This window comes from Zalophus californianus, chromosome 7 (assembly GCF_009762305.2).
Source record: "Zalophus californianus isolate mZalCal1 chromosome 7, mZalCal1.pri.v2, whole genome shotgun sequence".
In the NCBI taxonomy this organism is placed as follows: Eukaryota; Metazoa; Chordata; class Mammalia; order Carnivora; family Otariidae; genus Zalophus; species Zalophus californianus.
In genome coordinates, this window is record NC_045601.1 from 87,561,199 (window position 1) to 87,584,793 (window position 23,595).

General features: G+C 34.0%; 1 long non-coding RNA gene across 1 annotated transcript in view; it reads left to right on the forward strand.

The window, feature by feature from the left end:
• The first annotated feature begins 3,417 nt into the window (after positions 1 to 3,417).
• LOC113926371 overlaps positions 3,418 to 23,595 on the forward strand; it is an 83,464-nt gene continuing 63,286 nt past the window's right edge. The window contains exons 1-2 of the long non-coding RNA XR_003521295.1: positions 3,418 to 3,486; positions 20,646 to 20,704. This is a non-coding gene — a long non-coding RNA (uncharacterized LOC113926371). The remainder of the gene's footprint in view (positions 3,487 to 20,645; positions 20,705 to 23,595) is intronic.

A 23,595-nucleotide genomic window follows, 5' to 3' on the forward strand; every position in this document is an offset into this window, starting at 1 on the left:
AGTGAGTTACATGTGGGGAGAATGCATCATTTGAGGTGGAGGGATGAAATACATTTTGAAAAATATGAAAATAGTGTATGGATATATGTTCATTTCTTAATTTGAGAACCTATCTGTTGTATGAAATATTGCATTACAACCCTACAGCCAGAATTGAAGTTTTCAATTTTCAAGCCTCTTATTGTCAATGGATTACCTTCAGAAGGTCTCCATCCCTGTGACTCAAAAGTCCTCAAAAAGAAAAGTTTAAGTTTCAAATATTTTTGTTTTTGTTTAATTTCAACTTAAATTGTTTGATATATAAATATATATATGAAAGCATTTCTATGTAAAGATTTATAGATATGTTTTTTAATAAAATAAATTTCCTCAGTGTCTCAGGCTTGAAGTGACTAATCACTGGAATATAGTCACAGTCATACCCCACATGTAGTCATGTTTCTTGAAATAGAAGGCATTGAAGCATCCAGTTTCTCACTGAATAGTTCGGTGGCTTGAGGGTTGTAGGAGAGGGTGAGGTGACCATGTGAATTATAAATATTCATATTACACATAAATGGATTAAGCAAAAGCTAAATGTATTAGTCTTCTGAGGCTGCCATAACAAAGGACCACAAACGGGGTTGTTTAAAACAAAATAAATTTATTATTCTCTTGGTTCTGGAGTCTGGAAATCCAAAACAAAGATATTGTCACCTTCCAAGGCTTTAGTGGAGGAGGCTTTCTTGTCTCATCCTAACTTCTCGTATTTGCAGGTAATTCTTGCTCTTCTTTGGTTTGTAGATGCATCACTCCAACTCCCTCTGTCTTCACATAACTGTCTTCCTGTGTGTCTATTCTTGTGTTTCTTTTTGCTTTATAATGACAGCAGACAGCTGTCACATTGTGAAGGGCCCACCTTATTCCAGTATAACCTCAAGTTAACTGAATTATTTACATATGGAGTGGCTTTATTTTCAAATAAGGTGTCATTCTGAGATTCAAGGAAAAACATGAAGTTTTGGTGGATATGGTTCAATCCAGTACATTAAGTAATGTTTATCTTTTTTATAACTCTCATCCTTAGGAAAAAGACCTTGAATTGAAGACTATAGATTAAATATCAAGAGATTTCACTTCTACTTTCAAGTTACAGTAAGTCTATTTGTCCTAAAATTTATTGAAATCTTAAATATTGAGATGGTACCTTATTTAATATGGGTTGAACAATGTGTAAAATCATTGATATAAATGGACAGAGACATTTACTGTAATTGCCTTTATATGTTTGATAAAAGAGAAATACAATTTGGGCAAAAGGATGGATGGAGTATTAATGGGATTAATCAGTGTGCTGATGTGAATAGTAGCTTAAGTAGAACTGCCCTAAAGCAATAGGCACTTAAAAAGGAGCTATTTGGGGAAAAAAAAATCTCATGTTTCAAGAATTCATGTGAGTATTACTAAGGTTAAGAAACTCAGGTAAATGTCAAAGTAACTACCATTACTCATTCATTATTTAATAAATATTTATTAAATATCAACTACATGTTCGGCTCCATGTAGGTGCTATGCAGTACACAGAGAGAAGTACAAATATGGTTTATAGTTTTAGTCCAAAACCTTGAGAAAATATGTCCTAGAATTTCCAGTGGTAGAAACCTGAGTTAGAAAGGATTATAACACCTCTATAGTCCTTTTTTAAAGATATTAAAAACATTTTTTAAGAATTGTATCTAAAAACCTAAAATATGAAAAGGCAATGGAAAGTAGCATGTCATTCAATCCCACAACTTTTAATTATGTCTGTTAGTTCACAAGCAGAACAATATTTATAGGTGTCTAACAATTTCATATTGAGTTACTATAGAATTTTTTAAAGTGAACTGTATTGTGTTCTGCTTTCTTTGTTCCAAATGTACTTATTAGAACACTGAGAACAATTTCTTACTGTCATGAAAACACACTTACTATTTAATTCCAATAGTTCTCCCTGGGGGAATTGAAATTTCAGTAGTGTGTTTGTATTGACTAAGTGGTCATATAATTGTTTAAGAGGTTAGCAGATTCTCTTTATTTTAATTTTTAAAAAAATTTAAAATTTTTATTTTAATTCCACTGTCATTAACATATAGGGTTATATTAGTTTCAGGTGTGCAATATAATGATTCAATGATTTTATACATTACCCAGTGCTTATCATGATAAATGTACTCTTAATCCTGTTCACTTATTTCACTCATTCCCCCACCCACCTTCCCTCTGGTAACCATCAGTTTGTTCTCTAAGTTAAGAGTTGTTTTTGGTTTGTCTCTTTGCTCATTTGTTTTGTTTCTTAACTTCCACATATGAGTGAAATCATATGGTATTTGTCTTTCTCTGACTAACTTATTTCCCTTAACATTATACTCTCTAGATCCATCTGTGTTATTGCAAATGGCAAGATTTCATTATTTTTTATTGCCAAGTAATATTCCATATATATGTATATGTACGTGTGTGTGTGTGTGTGTGTGTGTGTATCTCACATCTTCTTTAGCCATCCATCTATTGATGGACACTTGGGTTGTTTCCATAATTTGTCTATTATAAATAATGCTGCCTAAATATAGGGGTGTGCATATATTTTTTTCAAATTAGTGTTTTTGTATTCTCTGGGTAAATAGTAGTGCAATTACTGTATCATATGGTAATTCTATTTTTTAATTTTTTGAGGAATCTCCATATTGTCTTCCACAGAAACTGCACCAGTTTACAGTCCCACCAATAGTACAGGAGGGTTCCTTTTACTTCACATCCTCACCAATACTTGTTTCTTGTGTTTTTGATTTTGGCCATTCTGACAGGTGTGAGGTGATAACTCATTGTAGTTTTGATTGACATTTCCCTAATGAAGTGATGTTGAGCATCTTTTCATGTGTTTGTTGGTCATCTGTATGTCTTTAGAGAAATTCTTCATTCAAAGAAGACTAAATTACAGAGAACTAGGTTTAACTTTAATGTTAATTCACTTATTTATTAAGTTACTCATTCAATAAGTATTTGAGTACCTATTCTAATGCATCCATTGTTCTGTTCAGTTGTGATACATCAGTGAAAAAGAGACCAAAAAATCCTATATTCAAGGAGCTTGCCTTCCAGTATCAGTGAGCCAATGAGCAAAAAATGTACTAAATAAATAAAAATAGCAAGTTTATAAAAAGGTTCTAAGTGTTATGGGAAAAAATAAGGTAAGGGGAATTTGGTATGGCAGCTGTGGGGGTGTTTATTTTATTAGAGTGGTCTGGAAATACTACATTGTGAATTTGAAATTTGAGCACAGACTCGGAACTCTATGAATGTGAAGAGCATTCCAAGTAAATGAAATAGAGCAAAGGTTCTAAGGCAGGGTATTTGAGGTCAGCCAGGAGGCCAGTGTGGCTGTGATTTCATAAAGGAGGGACAGAAGAACAGTGGAGAGGAGGTTAGAAAAATGAAGGGAGAGCCAAATCAAGTAGGACCTGCTAGGTAAGCCACAGTAAAGACATTGCTTTTCCTTTTAGGGAAATTGAGAAACATTTTAAGCAGATGAATGATTTAATCTTATTCATGTTTCTAAAAGGTAACTATTTTTTTTTTCTGGGTGACTAGAGAAGAGTAAGGCTAGAAGCAGGAAAAGCTGTAGGGTATATTATTAATCCTAGTGAGAGACAATAGTGACTTGAACCAAAATTTGTAGTAGTGGTAGATATAGTAATATGTGGTCACATTCTGGATATACTTTAAAGGTAGAGCAAACTAGATTCCCCTACACATTGGGTGTTGGTTGTGAGCAGGAGAAAAGATTTTAGGATGCCGGTAAAAATTTTGGCTTAAGTAATAGGATCAATGGATTTGGTATCAACTAAGCAGGAAAGCTGGGGGGGGGGGTAGGTAGGGTTTTGGGAGAAGATGTTCAGTTTTGGAAATACTGAAAGTTTCCAAGGGAAGATGTCATTGGCAACTGAATTCCATAGTTTAAATTCAAAAGAGAAGACTAGGAAAGTTGTGGGAGATGGGCTAAATGAATGATAGGTATTAAGGAGGGCACTTGTGATGCACTGGGTGTTATATGTATGTATGTATAGTGAATAACTAAACTCTATACCTGAAACTAATTTTACTATATATGTTAACAAACTAGAATTTAAATTAAAAATTGAAATAAAAAACCAATCCACAATAAAAATAACAACAAACAAAAAAATTTCTGAATAGAAAGTATACTTAAATCTTTGAAAGTGGGTAACTTTATGGGAAACTCTTGAGTTTCTTTTGGCTGCTATAACAAATTATTACAAACTTGATGCCTTTAAATAACAGAAAATTACTCTCTCACAGTTCTGGCTACCGGATTTCCAAAATAAGTTTTTTCTTTCTTCTTCTTTCTTTTTTTACCTTTTTTCTTTTTTTTTCCAAAATCAGTGTCTGAGTCTATATCAAGGCATGTTCTCACTCTCTCTGGGAGCTAATGAAATTCCATTCCTTGTTTCTTTCATCTTCTAATGCTTTGGCTTAAAGCTCCATCACTTAGATGATTGCCTCCATGTTCACACTGCTTCATCCTCTTCTGTCTCTGTAAAATCTCCCTCTGCCTCCCTTATAGATGGGTATATGTGATTGTATTTAGGGCTCAAAAGGATGAAATAAGATAACTTCCATCTTAAGATACTTATTTAGTAACATCTGCAAAGACTTTTTACAAATAAAATAACATTCCCAGGTCTTAATATCTTTTTTTTGAGGTGGGGGGTCATTATTTAGTCTACTACAATCAGCAAAAGAATGAGTGTAGATATACAAGGATAAATAATGAACACTTATTGCCTCTTTTATTGTTTACAGCTTTATGGAAATATAATTGAAGTATTATAAACTGTTCATATATTGTGTAGTGTTTGATGAGTTTTGACACATATACATCAATGAAAACATTACCACTATCGAGGTAATAAACATTTGAATCACCCTGAAAAGTTTTATTGTTACCGCTATGTAATCTGTCCCTCATCCCTAGCTCAAACAGTGATTTTATAGATTATAGATTATTTTGAATTTTCTAGAATTAAAACAATGGAATTATGTGGAATACAGAATTTTCTGGGCAGTCTGGATTCACATTGCATAAAACACTGGTTTCATTCCTTTGCATTGCTGAGTGTATTCCATTGTATAAATATAACACAGTATTTTTATATTTCACTTTTTGATTAATATTTGGTTTGTATCCAATTTTTCTCTATTAGAAATAAAGATGCTATCAATATTCACCTAATGGCCTTCTTTAGATATGTGCTTTTATTTCTCTTGGGTAATTACCAAGAAGTGAAAGCTGATCTTATGCTATCTTTAGTATTTTAAAAAATTTTCTTTTAGAATAGTTTTAGATTTATGGAAAAGATGAAAAGATAGAATTCCTGTGTACTTTTCATTCAGTTTTCTTTATTGCTCATGTAATACGTAACTATGGTACACTTGTCACAAAGAATGAAGAATATAAAAGTAAATGCTTTATTTTAATTTCCTTGTTTTTTTTCTAATATTTTTTCCAGAATTCTATCTAGGATACCATATTACATTTAGTTATCACTCTCCTTAAGCTTTTCTAGACTGTGGTAATATTTTGGACTTCTTGTTTTTGATGACCCTCACAGTCTTGAGGCATACTGGTCAGGTAATTTGTAGAATGTCTTTCAGTTTGGGTTTGTCTGGTGTTTTGCTTGTGACTAGACAGGGGCTATGTCTTGCGTGAAATTCCACATAACTAAAGCACCATTCTTATCACATTCACATCAATGATATATGCTCTCAATATACTTTAGCACTGATAATGTTAAACTTGGTCACATGGCTGAGACAGTGTTTGTCAGTTTTCTCCATTGTAGAGTTACTGTTTTCTTCATATAGTAACATTTTTTAATTTACTTTTTAATTAACATATAATGTATTATTTGTTTCAGGGGTACAGTTCTTTTTATTTTAAATTACTGGCATAGATGATCCTTTATATAAGTTACATGTATAATCACATTCATCTGCACAATAATGCTGTATTTTTGCATGCAAAGTAGGTATTTGAAATCATTCATTCATATATTCGAGTGAAGAATAATTCAAGCAGGGGTGCCTCGATAGCTCAGTTGGTTAAGTCTCTGACTCTTGATTTTAGCTCAGGTCTCGATTTCAGGGTTGTGAGTTCAAGCATCACGCTGGGCTCCATGCTGGGCATAGAGCCTACTTAAAAAAAAATAATAAATAAAAGAATTCAAGCAACATGCAAAGCACAAGGTATATTTAAAAAATATTCTTAACCTTAATTAATTTGCAGACTAATTGTTTTAATCTCTTCTGTGAAGGACGTTGATATGTACAAAGTGTCATTCTGTCATATCAGTTGCACTTAAGTCTGGGGAGGGGCAGACATGGAAGGCTTTACAGAAGAGATATTAAAAATCTCATGTTCTGTAGAAAATCATTTGTGCAGTTGGAATTATAGTAATTCTGTGTCAATATAGTAACTTTTAAAGAAACTCTTAAACTGTTTTCCAAAGTGATTATAATATATTTCCTCTATGAGAGTTTCAGTTCCTCTCTTTGTCAACACTTTACATGGTCAGTCTTTGAAATTTATACATTCCAGTGGGTATGCAGTAGTTTTTCATTGTAGTCCTCACTTGTATTTTATTTGTATTTTCCTAATGACAAATGATGATTAGCCTCTCCCCATGTGCATATTTGCCATCCATAGATCTTCTTTAGAAAATTACTTTTTTCAAATCTTTTGTTCATTTTGAAATTAGCTTGTCATTTTATAATTGAGTTGTAAGCATTCTTTATTTTCTGGATATAAGTCCTTTATCAGATATGTTTTGAAAATATTTTCTCCAATTTTGTGTTTTAACTTTTATTTTTCATAAACGTAGCATTTGAGGAGCAGAAATTTTTAATTTTGATCAAGACTAGTTCATAAAATTTCCTTTTATGCTTTATATGTGTGTTACTATATCAGAAATGTTTGCCTAAAATCACCAAATGTTTTATGTTTTCTTTTAGAAGTTTAATAGTTTTAGCACCTATATCAAATCTGTGATATATACTAAGTTACTTATTATATAATATGTAAGTTAAGAGTTGAGGTTCTTTTTTAACATTAGATTTCCAATTTCCCTCTCTTGCAGATAATACTGTCTTTTTTGGACATCACTTATTAAAATTTGTCTTTACTACCTTTGAAAATCATTGTTACCAACTGTTTATCACCCTATTTCAGGGCTCTTGATTTTGTTCCATTTTTCTATATGTCTATTTTTAAACAAATACTCTATTGAGTATTATACTTTTGTATTTTCTTGAGATTAGTTATTATTAATACTCCAGCTTATTTTTTTCCAAAATTAAATACTTCACCACTCAAAAGTATAATATTTGCAATGTCTGACAGGCAATAAAAATGTTTAGACTTTCAAGAAAGGAGGAAACTATAACACACGTTTAAGAGAAAGATAAATAATAAAAACAGACCCAGAAAAACACAGTTGATAGAGTTAGTACACATGGATGTTAAATATGTGTTAATAATCTTATATCAAGAAGGAAGCAGAAATCTTAAGCATGACAAATAGATAAGAAAGATATACGGAAGATTCAGATCAAACTTCTAGAGATACAAACACTGTATTAGGTATAAAATATACTGGGTGGGATTAAGAGAAGTTAAGATACCACAAAAGAGATTACTAAACCTAACAAGAAACTTTAAAGATAAAACACAAATATAAAAAATGAGACAAACAAAGGAACAGAGACTAGTGAATCATGAGACATCAAGCACTATAGCATCTTTCAAGGATAATTTTTGTGTGCTACTAGTCCAATATCTGAAAACTGTTGTTTCATGTATTTGTCCAATTTATTATTGTTTAAGACTGAAATGTAAATCTGGTTTCCTAGAATTACACCATGGACAGGAGTGGAAATTTAGAACATATTGATTCTTTTTTTTTTTTAAAGATTTTATTTATTTGTCAGAGAGCACAAGTAGGGGTGCTGCAGGCAGAGGGAGAGAGAGAAGCAGGCTCCCTGCTGAGCAAGGAGCCCAATGTGGGGCTCGATCCCAGGACCCTGGGATCATGACCTGAGACGAAGGCAGACGCTTAACCAACTGAGCCACTCAGGCATTCCTAGAACATATTGATTCTGACCAAAGTTCTTACTATTTGTCTTTTACCTTATTTTTTGTGACCAAGCCAATACCCCATCCTTCAGGTAGTTTCAGTTACATTCCTTCAGGCCGACATTCCTGATAGGTACCCTAGCTACTTCAGAGTAGGAATACTGCTTTTAGTTTTACCAGTGGTTCTATGCTAAATCTCTGCTAACAACTTCCAGAATGCTCTGAAAGCAATATGCCTCTTGAATTTCACTAACAAATGTCAATTTTCTGGCATCACTCTTTTCTAGCATTCATTCATGAACTTAATTAGCTCAGTCTCTAAGTAACACTTATCTCTTCCTAGCCCAATTATATGAGGTATGTATTACTGAATATAAATCATAAAGGAAAATAATTTGTTCACAAAGCTATTTCCTTGATGCTTACCATTTAGGGGATATCATATCCTCTGAATTTGAATTTTTTTAACTATAAATAACCTGTTTGGAGATCCTGAGAGTAATTTATGGTTAGGCCTTGATTTATGAATGGATGAAATATGGGGCTTGGTTTTGTACCTACTGAGAAAGTTCTTGGCCCAAAATTGTTACCTCAAATCTCAGAACTTGATAATGAAAATGTCATTATTAATATAGTGATTTGAAAGAAATCGACATTGGTCTTAAGTATTTTACTTACATGTTACAAAGTAATAAATGAATACATTCTGAAAGGGATAGAAACATAAGCTTTATCAACTATACTTTGGCAGAAATTATTTTCTTGGTTTACTTTTTGGTAGTTACTGAAAATTATGAGTGAGACTATGTAGGAAAAGAATAGAGAGATCTTCAGGGATAATTGAAGGGGAAAAAAGCACTTACGTGCACAGGGGCTAAAGATAAACTACCAATTTTACGATTTTATCCGAAGCTGACCTTTAATATAGCATAAAACATCTGAAGTTAATGTTGTGGTCTGTAGCCATGTGACTAAATTAATCTACAGTGACCATTAAAGGGGCAACTGACAAATACTACACAAAACCCACAACCTATCTAGTTAATTATCTACATTACTACATTTCTCTTGAGAAAAAAATGAGCAATTTTGTTCTAAAAATAAATATAGATATATATTTAAGATGTGTTCTGTCTGTGCAGAGTTCTGTTTCAGGTTTTATTTTTAGCTGTGGCTGTTTTTTATTTTTAAGTATTGTTGGTATGATTTTTAATTTTTATTGATGTATAGTTGATATACAATGTTAATATCAGGAGTACAAGATAATGATTTGATAATTCTGCACATGTGGCATGCTCATCGTGATAAGGGTAATTACTCTCTATCACTTTATGCTGTTATTAATATATTATTAACTGTATTCCCTATGCTGTATTTTCATCAGCATGATTAATTATACTGAAAATTTGTACCTCTTAATACCCTTCACCTATTTCACCCATCCCAACCACTGCTCCCCATCCCCCTCCTTCTCTGGCCACTACCAGTTTTGGTCTCTTTATTTATTAGTCTGTTTTTGTCTGGTGTGTTTTTATCCAAAAATAAGTCATGATGTTTCTTTCTCTGACTTATTTCAATTAGTATAATAATCTGTAGGTCCATCCATGTTGTCACAAAGGCAAAAGTTCATTCTTTTTTGTGGCTGAGTAAAATTTATTGTGTGTATATATATCCTGATTTATTTATCCATTCGTCTATTGATAGACACTTAGGTCACCAATGAATCTTGGCTATTGTCAATATTGCAATAATCGTGGGGGTGCATATATAGTTTAGAATTAGTTTTTGATAAATTTTCTTTGGATAAAAACCCCGCAATAAAATTACTGATTAGTATGGTATTTCTATTTTTAATTTTTTGAGGAGCTTTCATATTATATTTCCAAATATTTTCTGTACCATTTTACATTTCACCAACAGCATATGAGGGTTCCCTTCTCTCTACATCATTGCCAATTCTTGTTCTTTTTTTTTTTAATTCTTGTTATTTCTTGTCCTTTTTGATACCAGCCATTATGACTGGTGTGAGGTGATATTTCACTGTGGTATCAATTTGCGCTTCCTTGTTGATAAGTGATGTTGAACATCTTTTCGGTATCTGTTGGCCATCTGTACGTCTTCTTTAGAAAAATATCTGTTCAGGGTCTCTGCCCATTTTGTAAATTAGATTACTATTTTTTTTTTTTTGGTGTTGAGTTGTATGAGTTCTTTATATACTTTGAGGATATTAATTCTTTATCTGCTACCATTTACAAATATCTTCTTCTACTTAGTTGGTTGCCTTTTTGTTTTGTTGATGTTTTGCTTCACTGTGCAAAAGTTTTTCAGTCTGATATGGTTCCAATTGTTTATTTTTGCTTTTGTTGCCCTTGTCTGAGTAGACATACCAGAAAAATATTGCTAAAGTTAATGTCCAAGAGATTACTGCCTGTATTTTCTTCTAGGAATGTTATGGTTTCAGGTTTCAAATTTATGTCTTTAATCCAATTTAAGCTTATTTATTTATTTATTTATTTATTTTTTAAAATTTTTATTGTTATGTTAATCACCATATATTACATCATTAGTTTTTGGTGCAGTGTTCCATGATTCATTGTTTGTTCATAACACCCAGTGCTCCATGCAGAACGTGCCCTCCTCAATACCCATCACCAGGCTAACCCATCCCCCTACCCCCCTCCCCTCTAGAACCCTCAGTTTGTTTTTCAGAGTCCATCATCTCTCATGGTTCGTCTCCCCCTCTGACATACTCCCCTTTTCTTCCTCTCCTGTTTTCTTCTTCTTTTTCTTTTTACTTAAAATATGTTGCATTATTTGTTTCAGAAGTACAGATCTGTGATTCAACAGTCTTGCACAATTCACAGCGCTCACCGTAGCACATACCCTCCCCAATATCTATCACCCAGCCACCCCATCCCTCCCACCCCCAACCACTCCAGTAACACTCAGTTTCTTTCCTGAGATTAAGAATTCCTCATATCAGTGAGGTCATGTGATACATGTCTTTCTCTGATTGACTTATTTCACTCAGCATAACACCCTCCAGTTCCATCCACGTCGTTGCAAATGGCAAGATCTCATTCCTTTTGATGGCTGCATAATATTCCATTGTGTATATATACCACATCTTCTTTATCCATTCATCTGTCGATGGGCATCTTGGCTCTTTCCACAGTTTGGCTATGGTGGACATTGCTGCTATAAACATTGGGGTACACGTACCCCTTTGGGTCCCTACATTTGTATCTTATTTTTGTGTATGGTCTAAGAAAGTGGTCCAGTTTTATTCTCATGCATATAACTGTCCTAATTTTCCCAGCACTGTTTGTTAAAGAGATTGTCTTTTCCTTATTGTATATTCTATGCCAGCATTTATATTCCATTTGTATTTAGTTGGAGTAATTTTTGTTTTTATCACTTCACTTTCTAACTGATCCATAGATGGGTCTTTTTTTATCCATTCAGTCATCCTATGTCTTTTGATTGGAACATTTAGATCATTTACATTTAAAGTAATTATTGATAGGTATGCACCAATAGTCATTTTGTTGTTTCCTGTTTTTTTTTTATTTTGTAGTCCTTCTTTGTTCTTTCTTTGCTTGTTCTTTTCCATGTGATTTGATAATTTTCTTTAGTATTATGCTTGTGTTTTTTGTATGATTGAGCCTGGCATCAGGCTCCATGCTGGACTCAAAGCCTGCTTAAGATTCTCTCTCCTTTTCCCTCTGCTCCTACCCTACTGCTTGTGCATGCACTCTCTCTCTCAAAAAAACTAAAAACGAAAAAACAAATAAAAATCATCCTAAGCATGTAATAGTCTACCTTAAGTTGATGGTCACTTAAATTCAGATATATTCTAAAAACACTACCTTTTTATCCTCCTGCCCACGTTTTATGTATGTGATGTCATATTTCACATTTTTTCTCTTTTTCTGAGTCCTCTAATTTTTAGTGTTACTGATTTTACTTTTGTCTTTCAACTTTCATATTATCTTTATAACTGATTGATCTACTACCTTTACTATATGTTTGCTTTTACCCATGCAATATTTTTCTTTCATAATTTTCTTGTCATGGCCTCTTCTCTTTCCATCTCCAGAAGTCTTTGACATTTTCTGTATGGCTAGTTTCATGGTGATGAACTCATTTAAATTTTGTCTGGGAAACTATCTCTCTTTCAATTCTGCATGATAACCTTGCTGGGTAGAGTATTCTTGGTTACAAGTTTTTTTCTCTCCAACACTTTGAATATATCATTTTACTCCTTTCTGGCCTGCAAATTTGCTGAAAAATCAGCTAATAGTCTTACACGGTTTCCCTTGTATGCACCTAGTTGCTTTTTACTTGCTATATTTAAGATTCTTCTTTTACCTTTAATTTTGTCATTTTAATTATTATCTCGGTGTAGATCTTGGCTTTATCTTGTTTGGGCCTCTCTGTGCTTCCTGGACTCAGATGTCTGCTTCCTTCCTAAGGTTAAGGAAGTTTTCAGCTGTTATTTCCTCAGATAAGTTTTCTGCCCCTTTCTCTCTCTCTTTTTTTTTCTGGGACCCCCATAAAGCAAATGTTAGTGTGCTTGTTTTCCCAGTGGTTCCCTAACCTATTTTCATATTTTTAAAAATTTCTTTTTGCTGTTCAGCTAGGTGATTTCCATTACCCTATCTTCCAGATTGTTGATCTTTTCTCCTACATCCTCTAATTGCTGTTGATTCCCTGTAGTGTATTTTTTTCAACTATTGTATTCTTCAGAACTGATTGACTCTTTTTTTAATGTTTTCTCTCTCATTGTTGAAGTCCTCACCGAGTTCATCCATTCTTTTCTCAAGTCCGGTGAGCATCTTTATCAACATTACTTTGAGCTCTTTATCAAGTAGGTTGCTTATCTCCATGTCATTTAGTTCCTTTTGTGATGTTTTGTTCTTTTATTTGGAGCATTTTCTTGTCTCCTTATTTTGTCTGACTTTATGTGTGTTTCTATGAATATTCTCCCAGTCTTGAAGGGGTGGCCTTTTGTAGGAACATGCCTTGTGTAGACTGTGTATGCCTGGTGGATTTAGCTGGCCAGCTGAGGCTTACTGGCATGGAATTTGGATTCTGGGTCACTCCACACAGGTGGCACAATGGCAGGGTAGCAGGAGCTGGAGTGGGTGCTGGGCTGGTGTCCTGGGGCTCTCTGTGCAGGAGCCCCCTGGCAAGACAGCTGGAACAGAAGCAGGTGCACCTGGGGTGTCATGGGTGCTTTTTGCCTGTGCTGCCTTGGCACAATGGATGAGTTTGTAGTGGGTGCAGGCTGGGGGTATCCTGGTATGCACCACATTTGGGCTGCCTGGTGGGATGGGTTGAGCTAAGGTGGGTATGGACAGGTGTGCTGAGCTAGTGTGGGCTAGGGGCCCAAGGCTTACTGAGGCAGCAGACTAGCTACAGCACCAGATCTTGCTTCTGTCTGTGCTATCAAGGTTGAGAGGGAATGTAAACAATAGGGCTCCCCAGCACTTTTGACCCTGGAGAGAATTCCAGGTGTTAACTCCACTGTTGGGTGGACACTTTAGGGTTAGTTCACTTATAGGTTAGTTTCCCTTTATTTTTTTTTATAAGATAATTAATACTTTAATTAGAACAACTGAGTGTGCTTTTTAAGAATACAGTGAGCTCATCAGTATCTCAAACAGTACTCTCTTGGCTTCTCTTCCTTTGCTTTGCTTTTAAAGAAAGTTTTTCCAGGTTAGTTTCCCTTTAAACTGTTGCTTTTTTTCTGTGCCTCAGGGCAGGCAAACCTGCATTGGTTCCTGAGTGATAGCTCTCCCTACTGAAGTTTGCAGCATTGGGATTGGGGTTTCCATTGTTACTGTGTCTGTGTCTCTCCTGTTGTTCTCTATGTGGTCTCTCTATCCTTTGTTAAATAGAAATCATTCAATCAGCCCTCAGTCATTCAGGAGGAATTGCTCCATATGTAGGTATAGATTTAGTATGTCCACAGAAGGAGGTGAGTCCAGGGTCTATCTACTCCACCATCTTAGACCCCTCCCTCTGTGCCTAGTTATTTTAATAGATATTTTCAGTTCATTAAAATTACACCAATTAAGGAAGTTGTTTTCTAAGAAATGAACACATCTCAAGATGGTTTGTCTTTCTTGGTCAAGGACTTTTCAAAGAAGAATTGAGACACTTGAATAAGGAGGGTATATTGGTCTCATCTAATTTCTTATACTGAAAGATGATAGAGAAGGAAAGAAGGAGCCTAAAACAATAGCAGAATCCACCTACTTCAAATGGCAATCCCATTTTGGTAGAAGACCCAGATTCCCTGGCAGGGCTATTCAGGGAAGCTTATGCTTACTTGAATCTGTTCACATCTAATGAATACAGATTTTTTTGAAAATTTGTGTGGCTGCTAAAGCCACAGAGTTGAAATATCTACTTACCATTTTGCAAAAAAAAATCTAATTTTATGGCTAAAATTTATATCTGTTGCTGACAGATAGTTTTAGTTATCTGAAGAGACAAGAGTAAGATAAGAGAAGGAAAAAAAGGAATTTCATTATATGAACTAAATATTTCAGAGAGTAAAGTTCCATTTTGTCTATAAAGACTCTACTTACTTAAAACCTCATTAATTATAACTACAGACATTTTGGAACTTATGTATTGGCTTGGATTACACTGTAACTTTTTCCAGTTTCTATTATAAGCTTGAAGACAGATACAAAACATTTGACAAAATGACACTTGTATTTCCTACTTGTATTTCCCCTCAGCAACAATAACTTGGCAGCCATCCATAGACAAAAATATCTTTGTGGGAAGTTTAAGATCAAGGTAGGATATTGTGAACTTCTGGAGGAGCCAAGACCAAGAAGGTCTAGTTTGAGGAAGCAGACCTGTGCCCAGGTGACCAACTCACTGACCGTAGACCTAAATCCAGACAGTGTTCTGCCACTCAGTGGACTAGGCTGCAACACCATTTGGCCTTGGTCCTGCCACTGGCACCATTCACCAAGGGACTCAGCAGGAGTCCACCCATACCCTGGGTAACAGACCAAGACCTGGTACTTGGCTGTGGACCCTAGATGACCTGTGACCCAGCTCTAGCCCCTCTTAGCTTCTAGTTCTGCCAGTCCAAAACCAGGCAGGAGACACACCTGTCCAAGATTTAAGGCAAGCCCTCTGGCTTTGGTCCAGTCCAATTGCAGATTCTGAAATGGCCCTGTAACTCAGTTTCATCCCCTCCCAGCTACAGTCTGGAAGTGATCCTGCCTGCTCAGAAATTCATGAGAAGACACACTCATCTGAGCCTTTGGAGGAAGGACTGCTGGCTTTGGTCTGAGTGCAGATAATAAAGCATCCCTGTGACTTGGTTCCTGCCCCTCTGAACTGTAGTCTGGGGCCAATACTGCCTATCCAGGTTTTTCCCAGTGACCAGGTTGGAGCTCTTCTAGGGACCGAGGGGGAGCAACACCTATCTGGCAAACCTGATTACATGCATGCTATTAAAATCCATAAAATGGCTTAATGGATGAAAAAAAGGTATAGAACAATATTCTGTCTATATTATTAGAACTGAAGAGAGAAACAGGCAGCGATACAATAATAGGTAACTTCAATATCCCACCTTCATAAATGAATGGATCTTCCCAACAGATAATCAATAAGGAAACATTGGACTTCAATAACATTACAGATCAAATGGATTTATCAAACATATATAGAACAGTTTATCCAACACAGCAGAATACACATTATTCTCAAGTATACAAAAACATCCTGCAAGATAGTCTATATGTTGGGTTACAGAACAAGTTTTAATAAATTTAAGTTTGAAATCATATCAAGTATTTTTTCTGTCCAGTATGGTATAAAGCTATAAATCAGTAACAGGAAAATTGAAAAATTCACAAACAAGAGCAAATTAAACATCACATTTCTAACAACAATGGGTCAAGAAAGAAATCAAAAGGGAAATAAAAAGTTTTAAGATAGACAAAAATGAAAATACAAATGCCAGATCTTGCAGGATGTAGAAAAAGCAAATTTATAAGGGAAATTTAGAGTGATAAATACCATTAACAATAACAAAAAAAAAACCCCTCAAACCAACAAATTTATTCCAAGGATCTATAAAAATAACAAAATACTAAACACAAATTTAGCAGAAGGAAGGAAATAATAAAGTTAGAGCAGAAATACATGAAATTGAGACTTGAAAGACAATAAGGAAGATAAACTAAGAGTTGGTTTCTTGAAAAGATAAACATATTGACAAAACTTTAGCAAGACTGCTGAGAAATAAAAGGACTGCATTATAAATGAGAGAGGAGATATTACAACTGATACTACAGAAATACAAATGATTATAAGAGACTGCTATGAAAAATTATATGCCAACAAATTAGAAAACCTAAAAGAAATTGATAAATTCCCAGAAACATACAAACTTCTAAGATTGAATCATGAAGAAATAGAAAACCTTAACAGAACAATAATGGGCAAGAAGATTGAAGCAGTAATCAAAAACCTCCCAACACACAAAAAAAGTAGTGAGTTCTACTAATCACTTAAAGATTTTCTGTCCTTTTCAAACTCTTCCAAAAAATTGAAGAGGTGTAAATACTTGCAGATTCATTTCATGAGGCCAGCATTACCCTCATACCAAAGCTAGACAAGGATACTTCAAGAAAATAACATTCCACGCTAATATCATGCAAAAATCCTCAACAAAATGCTATTAAACCAAATTCAACAGCACATTAAAAGAACCATACACAGTGATGAGGTGGGATTTATCCCCAGGATGCCAGGGTGGTTAAATACATGCAAAACAATAAACATGATATACCATATTAACAGAATAAAGGATAAGACTCCCATAATCATTTCAATAGATGTGGGAAAAAAAAAAAAAACATGAGAAAAGTCAACATCCATTCATGATAAAAACTAAACAAATTAGTATAGAATGGATGTACCTCAACATAATAAAGTCCAAATATGATGAGCCCACAGCTAACCTCCTAATCAATGCTAAGAAGCTGAAAGCTTTCCCTTTAAGATCAAGAATAAGACAAGGGTATCCACTCTTACCACTTCTATTCAATATAATATTGGAAGTCCTAGCCAGAGAAATTTGGCAAGAAAAGAAATAAAAGTTATCTAAGTCAGAAAGGAAGAAGTTAAATTTGTCTCCTTTTGCAGATGATATGATCTTACATATAGAAAACACCATCAAAAAACACCAAAAGCAGCACCTGCGTGGTTCAGTTGGTTAGGCGTCTGTCTTTGGCTCAGGTTGTGATCCCAGAATCTTGGGATTGAGCCCCATTTTGGGCTCCCCGCTCAGCGAGAATCCTGCTTCTCCCTCTGCCTGCCACTCCCCCTGCTTTTGCTCTCTCATTCTCTCTCTCTCTGTCAAATAAATAAATAAATAAAATCTTAAAAAAAATCAAAGAATGGTTAAAACTAAAATAAACTTGTTTAAGTTTCAGTATATAAAATCAATACATAAGATCAGTTGCATTTCTATATACAATAAACAATTCAAAAAAGAAATTAGGAAAATAATCCCTTTTACAATAACATTAAAAAGAATAAAATACTGAGGGAGGATTTAGCCAAGAAGTAGAAGTTCTGTACACTGAAAATTATAAAATATTGATAAGAGAAGTTGAAAAGACACAAATGGAAAAATACTCTGTGTTCATTGTTTAGAAGAACTATTATTGGTAAGAGATTCACATCACCCAGAGCAATCTACACATTCAATATAATCCCTATTAAAATTGCAATAGCATTTTTGACATAAATAGGAAAAGCAATCCTAAAATTAGTTTGGAACCACAAAAAAAAATCTCAAATAGCCAAAGCAATCTTGAGAAAGAAGAAAGCTGGAGGCACCATACTTCCTGATTTCAAACTGTATTACAAAGCTATAGTAATCAAAATAGTATGGTACTGGCATAAAAGGAGACACATAGAGACCTAGGAAACAGAATTAAGAGCCTAGAAATAAACCCATGCATATTTAATTAATCTTTGACAAGGATGCTAAGAATAAACAATAAAGCAATGGTAGTCTTTTCAATAAATGGTGCTAGGAAAATTGAATATCCACATACAAAGACTGAAATTAAACACCTTATACCATACAGAGAAAGGATTATACCATACTCAAAATGGATTAAAGATTTAAATGTAAGACCTGAAACCATGAAACTTCTAGAAGAAAACATAGGGGAAAAGCTCCTTGACCTTAGTCTTGGCAATGATTGGATTTGACACCAAAAGCATAAGCAACAAAAGCAAAAATAAACAAATGGGACTGCCTCAAACTAAAAGGCTTCTCTATTGCAAAAGAAAAGCCTCGTACAGTATTGGTGGAAATATAAATTGATATAGCCATTATGGAAAATGTATGGAAACTCATCAAAAAATTAAAAATAAAACTCCCATATGTTCTAGCAATCCCACTTCTGGGTACATATCCAAAGGAAATGAAATCAGGGTCTCAAAAAGATATCTGTACTCCCATGTTCATTATAGCATTATTCAAAATAGCCAAGATATGGACACAACTTAAATGTCCACTGATAGATGAATGGATGAGACAATGTCATATATGATGGAGTATTATTCAGTCTTTTTTTAAATTTAACTTTATTATGTTAATCACCATACAGTACATCATTAGTTTTTGATGGACAGTCTTAACATGGAAGGAAATCCGGCTATTTCCACTGAACCTAGAAGATATTATATTAAGTGAAATATGCCAGACATAGAAAGACAAATACTCATTTGTAAATTCTCATTTATAGGTAGAATCTAAAAAAATAAAACTCATAGAGTCAGGAGAATGTAGTTGTTCAGAGCTGGGGATAAGGGGAAGTGAGGAGATGTTGGTGAAAGGGTACAAATTTTCAGTTAGAAGATAAATAGATTCTGGGGATCTATTGGAGCAGAATGATGATTATAGTTAATAATATTATATACTAGAAACTTGCTAAAAGTAGACCTTAAGTTTCTCACTGCACACACACACACACACACACGGTAACTATGTGAGTTGAGGGGTATGTTAACTTGATCATCACGTACACCTTTTAAAAATCATATAAAGCAATATTTTATTGAAACAATAGCTAATATTAAGTTAACTCTATTTCAAACTCAGCACTATACAACTATGGGAAATGAAAATGAAGCAAAATAATTAACATTAAAATGTCGCAGGCCCTCGATCCTCAAATGCATTCTTCTACATAAGAGATACTGACTTGGGGGCACCTGGGTGGCTCAGTCGGTTAAGCATCTGCCTTTGGCTCGGGTCATGACTCAGGGTCCTAGGATCTAGTCCTGTGTTAAGCTCCCTGCTCAGCAGGGAGTCTGCTTTTCCCTCTGCCCCTTCCCCGCTCATGCTCTCCCTCTCTTCTCAGATAAGTAAAATTAAAAAAAAAAAGATACCCAGATTTTAACATATGTATGACACACATAATATGGAAATAATTTTTTCTGTGTAGCATAAGAGTGCTTAAATAAGTAATAAGGCCTATAGCACAATATTGGTGAATATTAACAATATTAAAAGAATTGTACAGTAAAATTAGTTTTATATAATACACTATGATTTGTACAGTGTTTTGTATACATTATCTAATTTGATCTCCACATTAAGACTGTCAATAAGAAATATCCAATATCTGTAACTGGTATGATCTTCATGAATTCTATGTATAATTATTATAACTTTTATACTTTCTACAATGGCTCATAAAACCAGAATTTGATTAAATCTATTTGAGTCCAAATTCTGCACATGTAACCACTGTGGCCTGCAGTTTCTAAGCATATCATATTAATACAAATTATGGCCCAATGATATAAATATATAGAATGTGATTTATTTTTGAGATTTGAAAGCGAAAAATATGTATACACATCTTGTATTTCGCACAGGCCAAACTATGTTTTTTGGGCGGGGTGGGGGGAATGCTCCTTTTGGTATTTTGGATCTCAGGGAAGGAAAAATATTTTCTTCAATTATGAAGCAACAAGCATACATTATATTCAATTAGTTATTCAGAATAACTGTATAAGCTTCTCTTCTATCAAATCCAGTGGCCAAAGGATGATTTAAATAAATAGCTCCTTACGAACTGGTAGGAGTTACAAAGTCTTTATCTTGATTTTTTCCACTTTAAGTTTAGTAAGAAAATGTTGTTTTTAATAAGTTAGGAACATAAAATGCACATCTGAGTTATTTGTTACTAGATGGAACTGTAGGTATCAATTTATCTAGATGTTATATTTTCTATTACAATTTGAAAAAGACTTCCAATTCTCAAGAATTTAATAGACCCTTAACAATATTTAATCAAATCATGTATATATTCATTGGTCCTAGATTTATAACTAAATAAAATAAATCTAACACTTCAAATATTTGAAAACAATCCTGTCTCCTTTCTCTTGTTCTTGAATGTAGATATTACATGGATATCCACCTGTTTGTCAATATCTCCTTTCAAGGGTTCCTCACAGAAGGTAAGAAGAATAATTCTTATTTTTGTTTTTTCTTCTTAAAAAATAAAGACTGAGTTAATGTTAAAATTATTTTAAATCCCAAGTTTCTGAAATATTCCCTTCCTTGAGCAAATCTCAAAATTTGACCAGGTTTGTTTGATCCATTTGGCATAAATCATTGTTTCTGAAATTGGAATATTATATACAAGATAGCCAAGCCAATTTTAATGAATCTTTCATAAATGACCACAGAATATTTTATAAGCATAACACATTTTTTGCCGAAAGTTTTTTTCTAATGCCTTCACCAGTTCAAGTAAATATGAAAAGGAAATAAAATCTCTCTACAAAGGATAATAATTTTATGTGTACTATAAAAAGTGAGAGGAAGAAACTAATTTTTGTTTGATTAGTGGGTCAAATTAAAGTATTATTTTAATTATTTAACATCTACCATTGCTAATGAATTGTACTTGGTAATTTTCCAACAGGCTTTATAGCTTTTAAAGTTTACCTCATGAAAGAAAAGAAAATTGTGAAGATAAAGAATGTTTCTAATAGTTTTACATTTTGGCTATTTTAGAAATTATGGAAGACTATGTTATACCTTTGACTTTCTTCTTCTTTAATTGTATACATAGTTGATCTTAGAAAAAAGGGAAATTGAAAAATGGACATTGATAAACTCTCTAAAACATAAAATAAAAGTCACCAAATAAATAAAAATGCTATCCTCAAGGAGAGATATTAAGAATTAAAATGGTTTATCAAAGGCAATTAGAAAAATGGTTTCATATGAAAGCTGAATGATGACAATTTAAAAAGAAATAAAATATATTTTAAAAATTATAAATGTACATCTTATTATTACAAAGTTTGTATTTTTAATTTATTAACCAGTAAAAATATACTTAAGAAATAAACTACAGTTGACCCTTGAACAACATGGGTTTGAACTATGCAGGTCCACTTATGCATGAATTTTTTTCAATAAATACAGTATAGTACTATAAAAGTATTTTCTCTTCTTTGTGATTTTCCTAATAACATTCATTTTCTCTAGGCTATTTTATTGTTATAATACAGTATTTAATACAGATAACATATAAAACATGTGTTAAGTGAGTTTTTATATTATTGGTAAGGATTCCAGTCCATAGTAGGCTATTAGCAGTTAAGTTTTTGGGGAGTCAAAATTGATAATTGAGTGGCTGCACCAGCTTGCATTCCCACCAACAGTGGGAATGACTTTATAACATAACTTTATAACACTCCCTTCACTCCTTCTATGACCTTAATGACAAATCAAAAGAAAAGTCATCCAACTTTCTCTGCATCCCCGCCAACATCTGTTGTTTCCTGACTTGTTAATTCTAGCTGTTCTGACTGGTGTGAGGTGATATCTCATTGAGGTTTTGATTTGGATTTCCCTGATGCTGAGCAATGTTGAACACTTTTTCATGTGTCTGTTGGCCATTGGGATGTCTTCTTTGGAAAAATGTCTGTTCATGTCCTCTGCCCATTTCTTGACTGGATCATTTGTTCTTTGGGTGTTGAGTTTGATAAGTTCTTTATAGATTTTGGATACTAGCCCTTTATTGCACAATTCACAGCGCTCACCATAGCACATACCCTCCCCAATGTCTATCACCCAGTCACCCCATCCCTCCCGCCCCCCACCACTCCAGCAAACCTCAGTTTGTCTCCTGAGATTAAGAATTCCTCATATCAGTTAGGTCGTATGATACATGTCTTTCTCTGATTGACTTATTTCGCTCAGCATAACACTCTCCAGTTCCATCCACCTCATTACAAATGGAAAGATTTCATTCCTATTGATGGCTGCATAATATTCCATTTTATATATATACCACATCTTCTTTATCCATTCATCTGTCCATGGACATCTTGGCTCTTTCCACAGTTTGGCTATTGTGGACATTGCTGCTATAAACATTGGGGTGTACGTACCCCTTCGGATCCCTACATTTTTATCTTTGGGGTAAATTGTAGGGTAGCACACAGATCTGTACCTCTGAAACAAATAATACATTATATGTTAAAAAAAAGAAGAAGAAGAAGAAGATAGCAAGAGAGAAAGAATGAAGGGAGGGAAATCGGAGGGGGAGATGAACCATGAGAGACGATGGACTCTGTAAAACAAACTGAGGGTTCTAGAGGGGAGGGGGATGGGAGGATGGGTTAGCCTGGTGATGCGTATTAAAGAGGGCACGTTCTGCATGGAGCATTGGGTGTTATACGCAAATAATGAATCATGGAACACTACATCAAAAACTAATGATGTAATGTATGGTGATTAACATAATAATAAAAACCAAAAAAAACCCCTGATACTTGAATTAGGGTTAGGCACTTCCAGCCCTGGTGTTTTGTTTTTTTTTAAGATTTTATTTATTTATTTGACAGAGATAGCGAGAGCAAGAACACAAGCAGGGGGAGTGGGAGAGGGAGAAGCAGGCCTCCCGCGGAGCAGGGAGCCCGATGTGGGACTCGATCCCAGGACCCTGAGATCATGACCTGAGCCGAAGGCAGACGCTTAATGACTGAGCTACCCAGGCGCCCCCAGCCCTGGTGTTTTTCAGGGGTCAACTGTATTTTCTATGTGTAATTTTTAAGGTGATTATTATTTAAACCTATTATCTCACTTTACACTTGCCATTCAAAATGTATGACATGTAATTTCACTGTATATGATATAAAACTTTATTATTTGAAAAGAGAATCAATTGACCATAGAAAAGTTGAAAAAAATCACTGTTAATTACACATCAACTGATTTCTCATAAATAACTGAACAGGTTTTCAATATGGTTAGAGATTTGAAAGAGTTAACATTTTGACATTATCGTTAAAATGTTACGAATTTGGAAACTTCCTTATAACTCTCATAT